The sequence below is a fragment of the Cervus elaphus genome, chromosome 33 (assembly GCF_910594005.1).
Source record: "Cervus elaphus chromosome 33, mCerEla1.1, whole genome shotgun sequence".
NCBI lineage: Eukaryota > Metazoa > Chordata > Mammalia > Artiodactyla > Cervidae > Cervus > Cervus elaphus.
In genome coordinates this window covers 8,344,970-8,362,887 of record NC_057847.1, presented here as the reverse complement: position 1 = coordinate 8,362,887, position 17,918 = coordinate 8,344,970, and the positions used below count along the sequence as shown (strand labels likewise).

Genomic DNA, 17,918 nt, shown 5'->3' with positions numbered 1-17,918 from the left:
CTGGTTTCCTGGAAGCCAAATCCGGAGGCAAGCCAGGCCTGCGGCGGGAGTCGGGGCCCCGGCCACCCACCGGGGGAGGGGCTGGGGCTGCGGGGACCCAAGAGTTGGGCTGCTGCTGTCTTCGAGGGCCGCCGGCAGGCCGGCTGGCCGGCCGGCTGGAAGGCAGGCGACGGCTCTGAGCGCGCCGGGTGCGAGGGGCCAGGGGCAGGTGGGGCGGGGGGCCAGGGGCAGGTGGGGCTCGGGGCGGCCAACCGCGCCGGGGGAGCCAGGGCTAAAGGACAGGGGAGGCAGGAAGCCTACAGCACCCGGTATTCCCAGGCGGTCTCCCACCCAAGTACTAACCAGGCCAGACCCTGCTTCGCTTCCCAGATCAGACAAGATCTGGCGCGTTCAGGGTGGTATGGCCCTAGACGGAGGTGGCTGCAGCCAGGCGCCTTAAGAACCTTAAGAACCCTGCGTTGCGCCTCCCTTTCGGTCTGACTTGCCTGCCGGTCAGGCCAGCCGGCCACACCTCTCCAAGGGCCGCGGGCTGCACTTGAGCCGCACGACCTGCGACCGGACTCCGGTCGGCCAGGGCCGGCAGCCCGGCGGCCGCCCGACGCCGCCCGGCCTCCGCACACCGCCAAGCCCGGCCAGAACCCGCCTGGCCCGGCCCGGGGCCCCGGAGGGCTTCCTGGACCCCGAGTGGCCGGCTGGCCGTGCATGCCTGGGCCTGGGGTTGGGGTGAGGGGCGCGGAGGTCTCGGCGCCCTCCCGCCCTGGGCCTCTCCAGGCCCGCCCCCTGTCGGCGCCCGCGCCCACCCCCACCCCCCGCCCCACTCGCCTTCCAGGCTCAGGGCCACGTGGCCCCGGAGGTGTCTGATTCGGGCCCGCCGCGGACCGCGGCCCTCGGTCCTCTGAGCCTCCCGCGGGCGTAGGCGTAGCGCAGCCGGGGCCCTGAGTGCCCATCCTGCCCGGCACCTGCCCAGGGCCCAAACCCACCGCGAGCCACCTGCGCGGTCCACCCCAGTGCCTCAGCCCCACCCCTTCGCCCCACCGCGGCCCCCCTTGTCCCCACGCCGCCCGCCAAGCACGGGACCTTCCTGAGGGCCTTCACACTCTTCCTTAAAGAGTTCTACGTGAATTGAAGACAGGATCTACTGGATTGTCACCAACTGCTAAAACAGACAGACAACAGTTACTTTGATCCTTCTTGCCTTACTGTGAGCTGTGATGGTAGGGAACCTCATGGCTGCTGCACTCAACGCTTTCATTCATTCTCTTGTTTCAAAACAGGGATTCATTGAGCTGCATGGGAGATGAATTCTGTCATTAGAAACGTTGCCACCAGGCTTAAGAAATATATTTATAACTCATTTCTTTCAGGAAACAGGTTTCAAGATCTCCATCAGAAGTCTTTTATTAAGATAAATCACAGCTTTGTCAGTTTCTCCAGAAGTACTCTTATTTTTCACTCCCAAGGAGAAGCGCACTAATAGAACTAAATGAACCTAGTAGGTTATTTTCTCTCTAATGGCACCTGTCTTTATTCATAGGAGTCCGGTCTACGTATTTCCTGGGCTTCCCTGGTGGCTCAGGTGGTGAAGAATCTGTCTGCAATGCAGGAGCCCTGGGTTCCACGGCTGGGTTGAGACGATCGCCTGGAGAAGGGAATGACGACCTCTTCCAGTATTCTTGCCTAGAGAATTCCACGGACAGGGGAACTTGGAAGGCTACATAGTCCATGGAGTCACAAAGACTCGGACACAACGGAGCAACTAATACACGTATTTTTTACTATTTGCTTCGTAGAAGCAATCGTTCATAGCCTTTTATAGCACTTTCTAAAGAACGTGTGGTGCCTTTTTCTTTGTTGTAAGCTGCACTAGGTCTTGGTTGCCACACATGGGATCTTTAATTGTGGCGTGCAAACTCTTACTTGCAGTGTATGGGATCTAGTTCACTGGCCAGAGATGGAACCCAGGCCCCTGCATTGGGAGCAGCCACTGGATGACCAGGGAAGCCCTCTAAAGAACTCTTCAAGTGCAACTTTCTGGATGTTCGCAGCAGCTCCGGGCAGTCCTAGTGATGACACTGCTCTGCACTCTCGAGCCCGTGTCCTCCCCGAGGGACACAGGGGCCAAGCGAGCAGACAGATGCTACCCCAGCGTCAGACCGCAGGGCCAGACTGGCTGTGCGAACTCCCTTCCAGTGATGTCCTCTTTTCACCGTTCCTCTGGTAAATTCAGTACTGCTTTCCTTGGAGCGTGTGTTTAAAAAGGAAATCCTAGATGTGTTCCAACATTACTGCCCACTTTGAGGTGGATTGATATCTACCTAGGACTTGTTTATTAAACCCACCTGCCTGAGTACTGTGACTTGACTGGAGTTTTCTTGAAGTCACTCCTGAAGCATTGTGATGGTTTTGTCTGACATTAATAGATTTTTAAAAATGATACGTGTTGGCGTATGGCTATGAAGAAAGGGGAGAATCTGTTGCTATTGCAAACCAATTATGGAGGCAACTTAAAAAGGAAATCTGAATTGTAACTGTGTTTCTATTTATGTAAAATACGGTCCTTACCTTGCAGTCTGTAGTTGATGTGCACAGACACAGCAGTGGCTCGCGGGTTGCTCTTCTGCCATCTTCCTGTCCTCCTTCAGTCCCTGCATGTGTATAGGAACTTCAGTGAGATAATGGGGCATTTAACAGAGATTGCTCTGCGCAACACTGTCTTTAGTGTTTCTATTTTAAATTTGCTAGGCTGTTAATTTATATGCAAATAAAAGACACAATAAGAGAGTTCTGTGCCTATTGTGTATACGTAACCTGAAAGTAAATGCAGGATATTGATCCCAGAGGGAAAATAAGTTAAGAGCGTCTGCGTTCAAAGATGTTTGAAAGTTCTTATTTCAGGCTGAACCGTTGTTGGTGACCCGTGAAAGTCGCTCAGTCATGTCTGACTCTGCGAACGCAGGGACTATACAGTCCGTGGAATTCTCCAGGCCCGAATACTAGAGTGGGTAGCCGTTCCCTTCTCCAGGGGGTCTCTGCAACCCAGGGATGGAACCCAGGTCTCCTGCATGCCAGGTGGATTCTTCACCAGCTGAGCCACCAGGGAAGCCTGAACACTTATCAGCAGTTAAGGATTTCACAAATGCTAGATTGGAAAGATAAAATAATAATTCTGCTACATTAAAACAGATTTTCTTAAGTTCAAATTTTTTCAATGCAGTTGTAGGGAAGAAGTCTTTCCCCCTTATGGACATATCAGTATGTTAATGCCTAAGAAGTCCTTTTTCGAAAAGTTACAAAAAAGAAAAAAGGCGGAAAATTATGCCAATAAGGCACCACATGATGATGCAAAAAGATGGATACAGACAAGGAAAGAAGGAATAAAAACTAAGCATTATGCTAATGGGAAACCATCATGCAACTTAATTCGGGGGGAGGGGGGAACCTAATGGAAAACACTTGCTTCTATGCCATAAACCATCTTCGAATTCAGGTTTCATTGGATTTTTCACGATAAACGTTTCATCACCTATACGTTGGCTTGTCGTCTACTTTGTGCAAAAGCCTGGAGCTCCTAACTACTAGGGGGTCTCCCATCCAAGTACTAACTAACCCTGCTTAGTTTCCCAGATCAGAAGACATCTGGCCCGTTCAGGGTGGTATGATCTCATCAGAGGGAGGCGGCTGGCGCCAGGCGCCTTCAAAGCCCTGCGCTGCGCCTCCCTCTCGCTCTGACGTGCCGGTCGAGCCGGCCCGGGCCGCACCTTTCCACGGGGCGCGCGCTGCACTTGAGCCGCACGACCAGCGACCGAACTCGGGCCGGCCAGGCCCGGCAGCCCGGCCGACGCCGCCCCGTCCCCGCACACCGCCGCCCTGGCAAGCAAGCCTGGCCCGGCCCGGGGGCCCGGAGGGTTGCCGGGACCACGAGCGGCCGGTCAGGCGTGCAGGCCTGGGCTGCGGGTTGGCGTGAGGGGCGCGGAGGTCTGGGCGCCCACCCACCCTGGGCCTCTCCAGGCCCGCCCCCCGCTCGGGTCCCCCACCCACCCCTCCGGATCGCTGCTCAGGCCCAAGTGGCCCCAGAGGTGTCTGGCTTGCGGGCGGGCCGGCCGCCGCCGGCGACTGGAGCGCGGCAGCCCCGCCCCTTCGCCCGACCGCGGCCCCCTCTTGTCCCCACGCCGCCCGCCAAGCACAGGACCTTCCTGAGAGAGCGGACGAGCGACAGGCAGGGGCACGGACACGGACACACACACACACACTCGCACGCACCCAGGCCAAGGGAGACAGCCGGCCGGCGCAAGCTCCTCAGCCACAGCCAGACCCACAGCGCCTGTGAGAGGCCGGGGGTCAGGAGACTCAGAGGCAGAAAGAGATGAAGGTTCAGAGACAGACTCCCAGACGGCGAGAGGGAGATGAAGACAGACACGCGCGCGGACACACACACACACACACACACACACACAGAGGTGGAGACAGACAGAGGGAGACAGACCGACTGACAGAAGGCAAACGGGAGACAGACACGGGAGAGAGGATGGCATCCGATCCGAGACAGACACACTGGCACAACCGTGACCACCCCAGAGAGAGGCCCTGCGGAAGAAGCCGCTTCCCCAAGGGAGGGGGCGTTCCCTTGGGGCGGCCCAGGCTGGACGCGGTGCCCTGGGGCTGGCAGTCCCCCGTGGGGTCCCCAAGACTTCCTCGCAGCTGAAGTCTCAAAGGTCCCCTTCAGCTTGGCTCCCTAAGGCAAGACCCAGCCCCCGCCCCCAGACCAGAGGGTGAGTGTGTGAGAGTGTGTGTGTGAGGGTGTCGGTGGGCGAGGCTGTGGTCAGGCCGACTGGGGGCCGGGTGCATACCCACGATGGACGGGGGAGGGTGTGGAGGCGTGGGGGTGGGGCTGGGGGTGGGGAATCTGTGTGGTCCTCTTGCTGTCTCTCTCTCCCTCTTTCTTCTTCTTCTTTTTTTTTTAAAAGGTAAGATGCTTTTATTGAAATATTGGGAATATTCTCTGTACAGCAGCAGTCTCACTGAGAGGCAGTTTTGCCTCCCAAGTAACATTTGACAATGGTTGAAGACATTCTTGATTGTTAAATCTTGGGGAGGGGTGTTATGAGTATCTCATGGGTAAAAGACACAAATGAAAAATACTTCGGTTCAATTCTAAACACAGAGAATGTGCCAAATTCTCAAGAAACATTGTTCATACACTTAATTGACTTAATTTCCAAGGTCCTTATGCCTAGAGTAAGTAATCCAGAAACCACACCGTTTCTCGCCTGGCTTTACGCGGGACACGTGGGAGAACAAAAAGTAAGGTTTCACTCCATTCAATGACCTTAGTTTTCTCAGATGCAGTTTTCATAAGCTCACAAACTCCCGACCCACTCACCCTCTCCTGGGGTTGCAAATCTCTCCTTGGAGAAGCCAAAACAAAGAAAGCCCAATCCCGCACGGTGATCAGCGAAGTGCTGAGGAAACCGTCCCTCGGGGTTTCAAGGCGCTGCTCCCGCAGAGGGCCTGCCCACCTAATCACTGCCGGGCAAATGAAGGAGTCCAACCTGCTCGAGAAACGCTCACTCAAGGGAGGCTTTGACCGCCAGAGCCCCGGGCCCAGACCCCACAGAGAGCAATCCCTCCTCAGAGCCTCAAGGGCCAGGCCTCGGGGCCCGCTCCCCCAGGGCAGAAGGTGCGCGCTAGGGCGCGAGACTGGGGCGCCGAGAGGGCCTGGGACGCCCCGCGCACCCGCCCACCCGCCCTCCCAGAGTGGAGGAGGAGCCCGCCGGTCTCCGGCCTCCACCACCCCGGCCCCCGACTTACCGCGGTGCGCTGGGGGAGGGGAAGTGTCAGGAGTGAGGGGCTAGGCCGCACCACCACCCGCCGCTCAGAGAGCAGCGCGCGGCCGCCACGAAACCGTCGCCGCCGCCGTCTCCAGCACCGATACCGACCGCCGCTCCGGGCGCAGCGCGTAGGGGGCCCGACTGCGTCGCACGCCGCCCGCCCGCCTTCAGAGGCTCGCTGCGCGCGCTCCGCCCTCGCTGTCTGTGCATTGGCTGACGCCGCCGCCACTCTACCTACATCCGCCCTGTTCTTCACTGGACCACGGGGCTTTTGAAACCGAACGTGAGGGTTGTGAGGGTGGTCTCTGCCAGACTAGGACTCTCTCCCCTCTTTCTGAGTCTCCCTTCCCTGTGCTTTGCAGCTCTTCACCTGTCCTGGGCGGGGTGTGTCTCTGTGTGTGTCTTTGTGTGTCTGTGTGTGTGTCTGTGTGTGTGTGTGTGTGTGTGTGTGTGTGCGCGCGCGCGAACGGTCGCCTGGGAGTACCAAGCTGGGGCTCGGGCTGGGGCAGCCCCCGGGATTGCCTGAGGCATGCCAAGGGAGCCCCAGATGGAGACCCGACTGTCATCTGGTTTCCTGGAAGCCAAATCCGGAGGCAAGCCAGGCCTGCGGCGGGAGTCGGGGCCCCGGCCACCCACCGGGGGAGGGGCTGGGGCTGCGGGGACCCAAGAGTTGGGCTGCTGCTGTCTTCGAGGGCCGCCGGCAGGCCGGCTGGCCGGCCGGCTGGAAGGCAGGCGACGGCTCTGAGCGCGCCGGGTGCGAGGGGCCAGGGGCGGGGGGGGCGAGGGGCCAGGGGCAGGTGGGGCTCGGGGCGGCCAACCGCGCCGGGGGAGCCAGGGCTAAAGGACAGGGGAGGCAGGAAGCCTACAGCACCCGGTATTCCCAGGCGGTCTCCCACCCAAGTACTAACCAGGCCAGACCCTGCTTCGCTTCCCAGATCAGACAAGATCTGGCGCGTTCAGGGTGGTATGGCCCTAGACGGAGGTGGCTGCAGCCAGGCGCCTTAAGAACCTTAAGAACCCTGCGTTGCGCCTCCCTTTTGGTCTGACTTGCCTGCCGGTCAGGCCAGCCGGCCACACCTCTCCAAGGGCCGCGGGCTGCACTTGAGCCGCACGACCTGCGACCGGACTCCGGTCGGCCAGGGCCGGCAGCCCGGCGGCCGCCCGACGCCGCCCGGCCTCCGCACACCGCCAAGCCCGGCCAGAACCCGCCTGGCCCGGCCCGGGGCCCCGGAGGGCTTCCTGGACCCCGAGTGGCCGGCTGGCCGTGCATGCCTGGGCCTGGGGTTGGGGTGAGGGGCGCGGAGGTCTCGGCGCCCTCCCGCCCTGGGCCTCTCCAGGCCCGCCCCCTGTCGGCGCCCGCGCCCACCCCCACCCCCCGCCCCACTCGCCTTCCAGGCTCAGGGCCACGTGGCCCCGGAGGTGTCTGATTCGGGCCCGCCGCGGACCGCGGCCCTCGGTCCTCTGAGCCTCCCGCGGGCGTAGGCGTAGCGCAGCCGGGGCCCTGAGTGCCCATCCTGCCCGGCACCTGCCCAGGGCCCAAACCCACCGCGAGCCACCTGCGCGGTCCACCCCAGTGCCTCAGCCCCACCCCTTCGCCCCACCGCGGCCCCCCTTGTCCCCACGCCGCCCGCCAAGCACGGGACCTTCCTGAGGGCCTTCACACTCTTCCTTAAAGAGTTCTACGTGAATTGAAGACAGGATCTACTGGATTGTCACCAACTGCTAAAACAGACAGACAACAGTTACTTTGATCCTTCTTGCCTTACTGTGAGCTGTGATGGTAGGGAACCTCATGGCTGCTGCACTCAACGCTTTCATTCATTCTCTTGTTTCAAAACAGGGATTCATTGAGCTGCATGGGAGATGAATTCTGTCATTAGAAACGTTGCCACCAGGCTTAAGAAATATATTTATAACTCATTTCTTTCAGGAAACAGGTTTCAAGATCTCCATCAGAAGTCTTTTATTAAGATAAATCACAGCTTTGTCAGTTTCTCCAGAAGTACTCTTATTTTTCACTCCCAAGGAGAAGCGCACTAATAGAACTAAATGAACCTAGTAGGTTATTTTCTCTCTAATGGCACCTGTCTTTATTCATAGGAGTCCGGTCTACGTATTTCCTGGGCTTCCCTGGTGGCTCAGGTGGTGAAGAATCTGTCTGCAATGCAGGAGCCCTGGGTTCCACGGCTGGGTTGAGACGATCGCCTGGAGAAGGGAATGACGACCTCTTCCAGTATTCTTGCCTAGAGAATTCCACGGACAGGGGAACTTGGAAGGCTACATAGTCCATGGAGTCACAAAGACTCGGACACAACGGAGCAACTAATACACGTATTTTTTACTATTTGCTTCGTAGAAGCAATCGTTCATAGCCTTTTATAGCACTTTCTAAAGAACGTGTGGTGCCTTTTTCTTTGTTGTAAGCTGCACTAGGTCTTGGTTGCCACACATGGGATCTTTAATTGTGGCGTGCAAACTCTTACTTGCAGTGTATGGGATCTAGTTCACTGGCCAGAGATGGAACCCAGGCCCCTGCATTGGGAGCAGCCACTGGATGACCAGGGAAGCCCTCTAAAGAACTCTTCAAGTGCAACTTTCTGGATGTTCGCAGCAGCTCCGGGCAGTCCTAGTGATGACACTGCTCTGCACTCTCGAGCCCGTGTCCTCCCCGAGGGACACAGGGGCCAAGCGAGCAGACAGATGCTACCCCAGCGTCAGACCGCAGGGCCAGACTGGCTGTGTGAACTCCCGTCCAGTGATGTCCTCTTTTCACCGTTCCTCTGGTAAATTCAGTACTGCTTTCCTTGGAGCGTGTGTTTAAAAAGGAAATCCTAGATGTGTTCCAACATTACTGCCCACTTTGAGGTGGATTGATATCTACCTAGGACTTGTTTATTAAACCCACCTGCCTGAGTACTGTGACTTGACTGGAGTTTTCTTGAAGTCACTCCTGAAGCATTGTGATGGTTTTGTCTGACATTAATAGATTTTTAAAAATGATACGTGTTGGCGTATGGCTATGAAGAAAGGGGAGAATCTGTTGCTATTGCAAACCAATTATGGAGGCAACTTAAAAAGGAAATCTGAATTGTAACTGTGTTTCTATTTATGTAAAATACGGTCCTTACCTTGCAGTCTGTAGTTGATGTGCACAGACACAGCAGTGGCTCGCGGGTTGCTCTTCTGCCATCTTCCTGTCCTCCTTCAGTCCCTGCATGTGTATAGGAACTTCAGTGAGATAATGGGGCATTTAACAGAGATTGCTCTGCGCAACACTGTCTTTAGTGTTTCTATTTTAAATTTGCTAGGCTGTTAATTTATATGCAAATAAAAGACACAATAAGAGAGTTCTGTGCCTATTGTGTATACGTAACCTGAAAGTAAATGCAGGATATTGATCCCAGAGGGAAAATAAGTTAAGAGCGTCTGCGTTCAAAGATGTTTGAAAGTTCTTATTTCAGGCTGAACCGTTGTTGGTGACCCGTGAAAGTCGCTCAGTCATGTCTGACTCTGCGAACGCAGGGACTATACAGTCCGTGGAATTCTCCAGGCCCGAATACTAGAGTGGGTAGCCGTTCCCTTCTCCAGGGGGTCTCTGCAACCCAGGGATGGAACCCAGGTCTCCTGCATGCCAGGTGGATTCTTCACCAGCTGAGCCACCAGGGAAGCCTGAACACTTATCAGCAGTTAAGGATTTCACAAATGCTAGATTGGAAAGATAAAATAATAATTCTGCTACATTAAAACAGATTTTCTTAAGTTCAAATTTTTTCAATGCAGTTGTAGGGAAGAAGTCTTTCCCCCTTATGGACATATCAGTATGTTAATGCCTAAGAAGTCCTTTTTCGAAAAGTTACAAAAAAGAAAAAAGGCGGAAAATTATGCCAATAAGGCACCACATGATGATGCAAAAAGATGGATACAGACAAGGAAAGAAGGAATAAAAACTAAGCATTATGCTAATGGGAAACCATCATGCAAGTTAATTCGGGGGGAGGGGGGAACCTAATGGAAAACACTTGCTTCTATGCCATAAACCATCTTCGAATTCAGGTTTCATTGGATTTTTCACGATAAACGTTTCATCACCTATACGTTGGCTTGTCGTCTACTTTGTGCAAAAGCCTGGAGCTCCTAACTACTAGGGGGTCTCCCATCCAAGTACTAACTAACCCTGCTTAGTTTCCCAGATCAGAAGACATCTGGCCCGTTCAGGGTGGTATGATCTCATCAGAGGGAGGCGGCTGGCGCCAGGCGCCTTCAAAGCCCTGCGCTGCGCCTCCCTCTCGCTCTGACGTGCCGGTCGAGCCGGCCCGGGCCGCACCTTTCCACGGGGCGCGCGCTGCACTTGAGCCGCACGACCAACGACCGAACTCGGGCCGGCCAGGCCCGGCAGCCCGGCCGACGCCGCCCCGTCCCCGCACACCGCCGCCCTGGCAAGCAAGCCTGGCCCGGCCCGGGGGCCCGGAGGGTTGCCGGGACCACGAGCGGCCGGTCAGGCGTGCAGGCCTGGGCTGCGGGTTGGCGTGAGGGGCGCGGAGGTCTGGGCGCCCACCCACCCTGGGCCTCTCCAGGCCCGCCCCCCGCTCGGGTCCCCCACCCACCCCTCCGGATCGCTGCTCAGGCCCAAGTGGCCCCAGAGGTGTCTGGCTTGCGGGCGGGCCGGCCGCCGCCGGCGACTGGAGCGCGGCAGCCCCGCCCCTTCGCCCGACCGCGGCCCCCCCTTGTCCCCACGCCGCCCGCCAAGCACAGGACCTTCCTGAGAGAGCGGACGAGCGACAGGCAGGGGCACGGACACGGACACACACACACACACTCGCACGCACCCAGGCCAAGGGAGACAGCCGGCCGGCGCAAGCTCCTCAGCCACAGCCAGACCCACAGCGCCTGTGAGAGGCCGGGGGTCAGGAGACTCAGAGGCAGAAAGAGATGAAGGTTCAGAGACAGACTCCCAGACGGCGAGAGGGAGATGAAGACAGACACGCGCGCGGACACACACACACACACACACACACACACAGAGGTGGAGACAGACAGAGGGAGACAGACCGACTGACAGAAGGCAAACGGGAGACAGACACGGGAGAGAGGATGGCATCCGATCCGAGACAGACACACTGGCACAACCGTGACCACCCCAGAGAGAGGCCCTGCGGAAGAAGCCGCTTCCCCAAGGGAGGGGGCGTTCCCTTGGGGCGGCCCAGGCTGGACGCGGTGCCCTGGGGCTGGCAGTCCCCCGTGGGGTCCCCAAGACTTCCTCGCAGCTGAAGTCTCAAAGGTCCCCTTCAGCTTGGCTCCCTAAGGCAAGACCCAGCCCCCGCCCCCAGACCAGAGGGTGAGTGTGTGAGAGTGTGTGTGTGAGGGTGTCGGTGGGCGAGGCTGTGGTCAGGCCGACTGGGGGCCGGGTGCATACCCACGATGGACGGGGGAGGGTGTGGAGGCGTGGGGGTGGGGCTGGGGGTGGGGAATCTGTGTGGTCCTCTTGCTGTCTCTCTCTCCCTCTTTCTTCTTCTTCTTTTTTTTTTAAAAGGTAAGATGCTTTTATTGAAATATTGGGAATATTCTCTGTACAGCAGCAGTCTCACTGAGAGGCAGTTTTGCCTCCCAAGTAACATTTGACAATGGTTGAAGACATTCTTGATTGTTAAATCTTGGGGAGGGGTGTTATGAGTATCTCATGGGTAAAAGACACAAATGAAAAATACTTCGGTTCAATTCTAAACACAGAGAATGTGCCAAATTCTCAAGAAACATTGTTCATACACTTAATTGACTTAATTTCCAAGGTCCTTATGCCTAGAGTAAGTAATCCAGAAACCACACCGTTTCTCGCCTGGCTTTACGCGGGACACGTGGGAGAACAAAAAGTAAGGTTTCACTCCATTCAATGACCTTCGTTTTCTCAGATGCAGTTTTCATAAGCTCACAAACTCCCGACCCACTCACCCTCCCCTGGGGTTGCAAATCTCTCCTTGGAGAAGCCAAAACAAAGAAAGCCCAATCCCGCACGGTGATCAGCGAAGTGCTGAGGAAACCCTCCCTCGGGGTTTCAAGGCGCTGCTCCCGCAGAGGGCCTGCCCACCTAATCACTGCCGGGCAAATGAAGGAGTCCAACCTGCTCGAGAAACGCTCACTCAAGGGAGGCTTTGACCGCCAGAGCCCCGGGCCCAGACCCCACAGAGAGCAATCCCTCCTCAGAGCCTCAAGGGCCAGGCCTCGGGGCCCGCTCCCCCAGGGCAGAAGGTGCGCGCTAGGGCGCGAGACTGGGGCGCCGAGAGGGCCTGGGACGCCCCGCGCACCCGCCCACCCGCCCTCCCAGAGTGGAGGAGGAGCCCGCCGGTCTCCGGCCTCCACCACCCCGGCCCCCGACTTACCGCGGTGCGCTGGGGGAGGGGAAGTGTCAGGAGTGAGGGGCTAGGCCGCACCACCACCCGCCGCTCAGAGAGCAGCGCGCGGCCGCCACGAAACCGTCGCCGCCGCCGTCTCCAGCACCGATACCGACCGCCGCTCCGGGCGCAGCGCGTAGGGGGCCCGACTGCGTCGCACGCCGCCCGCCCGCCTTCAGAGGCTCGCTGCGCGCGCTCCGCCCTCGCTGTCTGTGCATTGGCAGACGCCGCCGCCACTCTACCTACATCCGCCCTGTTCTTCACTGGACCACGGGGCTTTTGAAACCGAACGTGAGGGTTGTGAGGGTGGTCTCTGCCAGACTAGGACTCTCTCCCCTCTTTCTGAGTCTCCCTTCCCTGTGCTTTGCAGCTCTTCACCTGTCGTGGGCGGGGTGTGTCTCTGTGTGTGTCTTTGTGTGTCTGTGTGTGTGTCTGTGTGTGTGTGTCTGTGTGTGTGTGTGTGTGTGCGCGCGCGCGAACGGTCGCCTGGGAGTACCAGGCTGGGGCTCGGGCTGGGGCAGCCCCCGGGATTGCCTGAGGCATGCCAAGGGAGCCCCAGATGGAGACCCGACTGTCATCTGGTTTCCTGGAAGCCAAATCCGGAGGCAACCCAGGCCTGCGGCGGGAGTCGGGGCCCCGGCCACCCACCGGGGGAGGGGCTGGGGCTGCGGGGACCCAAGAGTTGGGCTGCTGCTGTCTTCGAGGGCCGCCGGCAGGCCGGCTGGCCGGCCGGCTGGAAGGCAGGCGACGGCTCTGAGCGCGCCGGGTGCGAGGGGCCAGGGGCAGGTGGGGCGAGGGGCCAGGGGCAGGTGGGGCTCGGGGCGGCCAACCGCGCCGGGGGAGGCAGGGCTAAAGGACAGGGGAGGCAGGAAGCCTACAGCACCCGGTATTCCCAGGCGGTCTCCCACCCAAGTACTAACCAGGCCAGACCCTGCTTCGCTTCCCAGATCAGACAAGATCTGGCGCGTTCAGGGTGGTATGGCCCTAGACGGAGGTGGCTGCAGCCAGGCGCCTTAAGAACCTTAAGAACCCTGCGTTGCGCCTCCCTTTTGGTCTGACTTGCCTGCCGGTCAGGCCAGCCGGCCACACCTCTCCAAGGGCCGCGGGCTGCACTTGAGCCGCACGACCTGCGACCGGACTCCGGTCGGCCAGGGCCGGCAGCCCGGCGGCCGCCCGACGCCGCCCGGCCTCCGCACACCGCCAAGCCCGGCCAGAACCCGCCTGGCCCGGCCCGGGGCCCCGGAGGGCTTCCTGGACCCCGAGTGGCCGGCTGGCCGTGCATGCCTGGGCCTGGGGTTGGGGTGAGGGGCGCGGAGGTCTCGGCGCCCTCCCGCCCTGGGCCTCTCCAGGCCCGCCCCCTGTCGGCGCCCGCGCCCACCCCCACCCCCCGCCCCACTCGCCTTCCAGGCTCAGGGCCACGTGGCCCCGGAGGTGTCTGATTCGGGCCCGCCGCGCACCGCGGCCCTCGGTCCTCTGAGCCTCCCGCGGGCGTAGGCGTAGCGCAGCCGGGGCCCTGAGTGCCCATCCTGCCCGGCACCTGCCCAGGGCCCAAACCCACCGCGAGCCACCTGCGCGGTCCACCCCAGTGCCTCAGCCCCACCCCTTCGCCCCACCGCGGCCCCCCTTGTCCCCACGCCGCCCGCCAAGCACGGGACCTTCCTGAGGGCCTTCACACTCTTCCTTAAAGAGTTCTACGTGAATTGAAGACAGGATCTACTGGATTGTCACCAACTGCTAAAACAGACAGACAACAGTTACTTTGATCCTTCTTGCCTTACTGTGAGCTGTGATGGTAGGGAACCTCATGGCTGCTGCACTCAACGCTTTCATTCATTCTCTTGTTTCAAAACAGGGATTCATTGAGCTGCATGGGAGATGAATTCTGTCATTAGAAACGTTGCCACCAGGCTTAAGAAATATATTTATAACTCATTTCTTTCAGGAAACAGGTTTCAAGATCTCCATCAGAAGTCTTTTATTAAGATAAATCACAGCTTTGTCAGTTTCTCCAGAAGTACTCTTATTTTTCACTCCCAAGGAGAAGCGCACTAATAGAACTAAATGAACCTAGTAGGTTATTTTCTCTCTAATGGCACCTGTCTTTATTCATAGGAGTCCGGTCTACGTATTTCCTGGGCTTCCCTGGTGGCTCAGGTGGTGAAGAATCTGTCTGCAATGCAGGAGCCCTGGGTTCCACGGCTGGGTTGAGACGATCGCCTGGAGAAGGGAATGACGACCTCTTCCAGTATTCTTGCCTAGAGAATTCCACGGACAGGGGAACTTGGAAGGCTACATAGTCCATGGAGTCACAAAGACTCGGACACAACGGAGCAACTAATACACGTATTTTTTACTATTTGCTTCGTAGAAGCAATCGTTCATAGCCTTTTATAGCACTTTCTAAAGAACGTGTGGTGCCTTTTTCTTTGTTGTAAGCTGCACTAGGTCTTGGTTGCCACACATGGGATCTTTAATTGTGGCGTGCAAACTCTTACTTGCAGTGTATGGGATCTAGTTCACTGGCCAGAGATGGAACCCAGGCCCCTGCATTGGGAGCAGCCACTGGATGACCAGGGAAGCCCTCTAAAGAACTCTTCAAGTGCAACTTCCTGGATGTTCGCAGCAGCTCCGGGCAGTCCTAGTGATGACACTGCTCTGCACTCTCGAGCCCGTGTCCTCCCCGAGGGACACAGGGGCCAAGCGAGCAGACAGATGCTACCCCAGCGTCAGACCGCAGGGCCAGACTGGCTGTGTGAACTCCCGTCCAGTGATGTCCTCTTTTCACCGTTCCTCTGGTAAATTCAGTACTGCTTTCCTTGGAGCGTGTGTTTAAAAAGGAAATCCTAGATGTGTTCCAACATTACTGCCCACTTTGAGGTGGATTGATATCTACCTAGGACTTGTTTATTAAACCCACCTGCCTGAGTACTGTGACTTGACTGGAGTTTTCTTGAAGTCACTCCTGAAGCATTGTGATGGTTTTGTCTGACATTAATAGATTTTTAAAAATGATACGTGTTGGCGTATGGCTATGAAGAAAGGGGAGAATCTGTTGCTATTGCAAACCAATTATGGAGGCAACTTAAAAAGGAAATCGGAATTGTAACTGTGTTTCTATTTATGTAAAATACGGTCCTTACCTTGCAGTCTGTAGTTGATGTGCACAGACACAGCAGTGGCTCGCGGGTTGCTCTTCTGCCATCTTCCTGTCCTCCTTCAGTCCCTGCATGTGTATAGGAACTTCAGTGAGATAATGGGGCATTTAACAGAGATTGCTCTGCGCAACACTGTCTTTAGTGTTTCTATTTTAAATTTGCTAGGCTGTTAATTTATATGCAAATAAAAGACACAATAAGAGAGTTCTGTGCCTATTGTGTATACGTAACCTGAAAGTAAATGCAGGATATTGATCCCAGAGGGAAAATAAGTTAAGAGCGTCTGCGTTCAAAGATGTTTGAAAGTTCTTATTTCAGGCTGAACCGTTGTTGGTGACCCGTGAAAGTCGCTCAGTCATGTCTGACTCTGCGAACGCAGGGACTATACAGTCCGTGGAATTCTCCAGGCCCGAATACTAGAGTGGGTAGCCGTTCCCTTCTCCAGGGGGTCTCTGCAACCCAGGGATGGAACCCAGGTCTCCTGCATGCCAGGTGGATTCTTCACCAGCTGAGCCACCAGGGAAGCCTGAACACTTATCAGCAGTTAAGGATTTCACAAATGCTAGATTGGAAAGATAAAATAATAATTCTGCTACATTAAAACAGATTTTCTTAAGTTCAAATTTTTTCAATGCAGTTGTAGGGAAGAAGTCTTTCCCCCTTATGGACATATCAGTATGTTAATGCCTAAGAAGTCCTTTTTCGAAAAGTTACAAAAAAGAAAAAAGGCGGAAAATTATGCCAATAAGGCACCACATGATGATGCAAAAAGATGGATACAGACAAGGAAAGAAGGAATAAAAACTAAGCATTATGCTAATGGGAAACCATCATGCAAGTTAATTCGGGGGGCGGGGGGAACCTAATGGAAAACACTTGCTTCTATGCCATAAACCATCTTCGAATTCAGGTTTCATTGGATTTTTCACGATAAACGTTTCATCACCTATACGTTGGCTTGTCGTCTACTTTGTGCAAAAGCCTGGAGCTCCTAACTACTAGGGGGTCTCCCATCCAAGTACTAACTAACCCTGCTTAGTTTCCCAGATCAGAAGACATCTGGCCCGTTCAGGGTGGTATGATCTCATCAGAGGGAGGCGGCTGGCGCCAGGCGCCTTCAAAGCCCTGCGCTGCGCCTCCCTCTCGCTCTGACGTGCCGGTCGAGCCGGCCCGGGCCGCACCTTTCCACGGGGCGCGCGCTGCACTTGAGCCGCACGACCAACGACCGAACTCGGGCCGGCCAGGCCCGGCAGCCCGGCCGACGCCGCCCCGTCCCCGCACACCGCCGCCCTGGCAAGCAAGCCTGGCCCGGCCCGGGGGCCCGGAGGGTTGCCGGGACCACGAGCGGCCGGTCAGGCGTGCAGGCCTGGGCTGCGGGTTGGCGTGAGGGGCGCGGAGGTCTGGGCGCCCACCCACCCTGGGCCTCTCCAGGCCCGCCCCCCGCTCGGGTCCCCCACCCACCCCTCCGGATCGCTGCTCAGGCCCAAGTGGCCCCAGAGGTGTCTGGCTTGCGGGCGGGCCGGCCGCCGCCGGCGACTGGAGCGCGGCAGCCCCGCCCCTTCGCCCGACCGCGGCCCCCCCTTGTCCCCACGCCGCCCGCCAAGCACAGGACCTTCCTGAGAGAGCGGACGAGCGACAGGCAGGGGCACGGACACGGACACACACACACACACTCGCACGCACCCAGGCCAAGGGAGACAGCCGGCCGGCGCAAGCTCCTCAGCCACAGCCAGACCCACAGCGCCTGTGAGAGGCCGGGGGTCAGGAGACTCAGAGGCAGAAAGAGATGAAGGTTCAGAGACAGACTCCCAGACGGCGAGAGGGAGATGAAGACAGACACGCGCGCGGACACACACACACACACACACACACACACAGAGGTGGAGACAGACAGAGGGAGACAGACCGACTGACAGAAGGCAAACGGGAGACAGACACGGGAGAGAGGATGGCATCCGATCCGAGACAGACACACTGGCACAACCGTGACCACCCCAGAGAGAGGCCCTGCGGAAGAAGCCGCTTCCCCAAGGGAGGGGGCGTTCCCTTGGGGCGGCCCAGGCTGGACGCGGTGCCCTGGGGCTGGCAGTCCCCCGTGGGGTCCCCAAGACTTCCTCGCAGCTGAAGTCTCAAAGGTCCCCTTCAGCTTGGCTCCCTAAGGCAAGACCCAGCCCCCGCCCCCAGACCAGAGGGTGAGTGTGTGAGAGTGTGTGTGTGAGGGTGTCGGTGGGCGAGGCTGTGGTCAGGCCGACTGGGGGCCGGGTGCATACCCACGATGGACGGGGGAGGGTGTGGAGGCGTGGGGGTGGGGCTGGGGGTGGGGAATCTGTGTGGTCCTCTTGCTGTCTCTCTCTCCCTCTTTCTTCTTCTTCTTTTTTTTTTAAAAGGTAAGATGCTTTTATTGAAATATTGGGAATATTCTCTGTACAGCAGCAGTCTCACTGAGAGGCAGTTTTGCCTCCCAAGTAACATTTGACAATGGTTGAAGACATTCTTGATTGTTAAATCTTGGGGAGGGGTGTTATGAGTATCTCATGGGTAAAAGACAC

The 17,918-nt window shown here is 57.6% G+C and overlaps 3 pseudogenes; all 3 read right to left on the bottom strand.

Annotated features, from left to right (window-relative positions):
• Positions 1–293: 293 nt before the first annotated feature.
• On the bottom strand, positions 294–412 carry LOC122688751 (annotated as a pseudogene).
• Positions 413–6,687: 6,275 nt separating this feature from the next.
• On the bottom strand, positions 6,688–6,806 carry LOC122688750 (annotated as a pseudogene).
• Positions 6,807–13,085: 6,279 nt separating this feature from the next.
• Positions 13,086–13,204, bottom strand: LOC122688749 (annotated as a pseudogene).
• Positions 13,205–17,918: the final 4,714 nt, after the last annotated feature.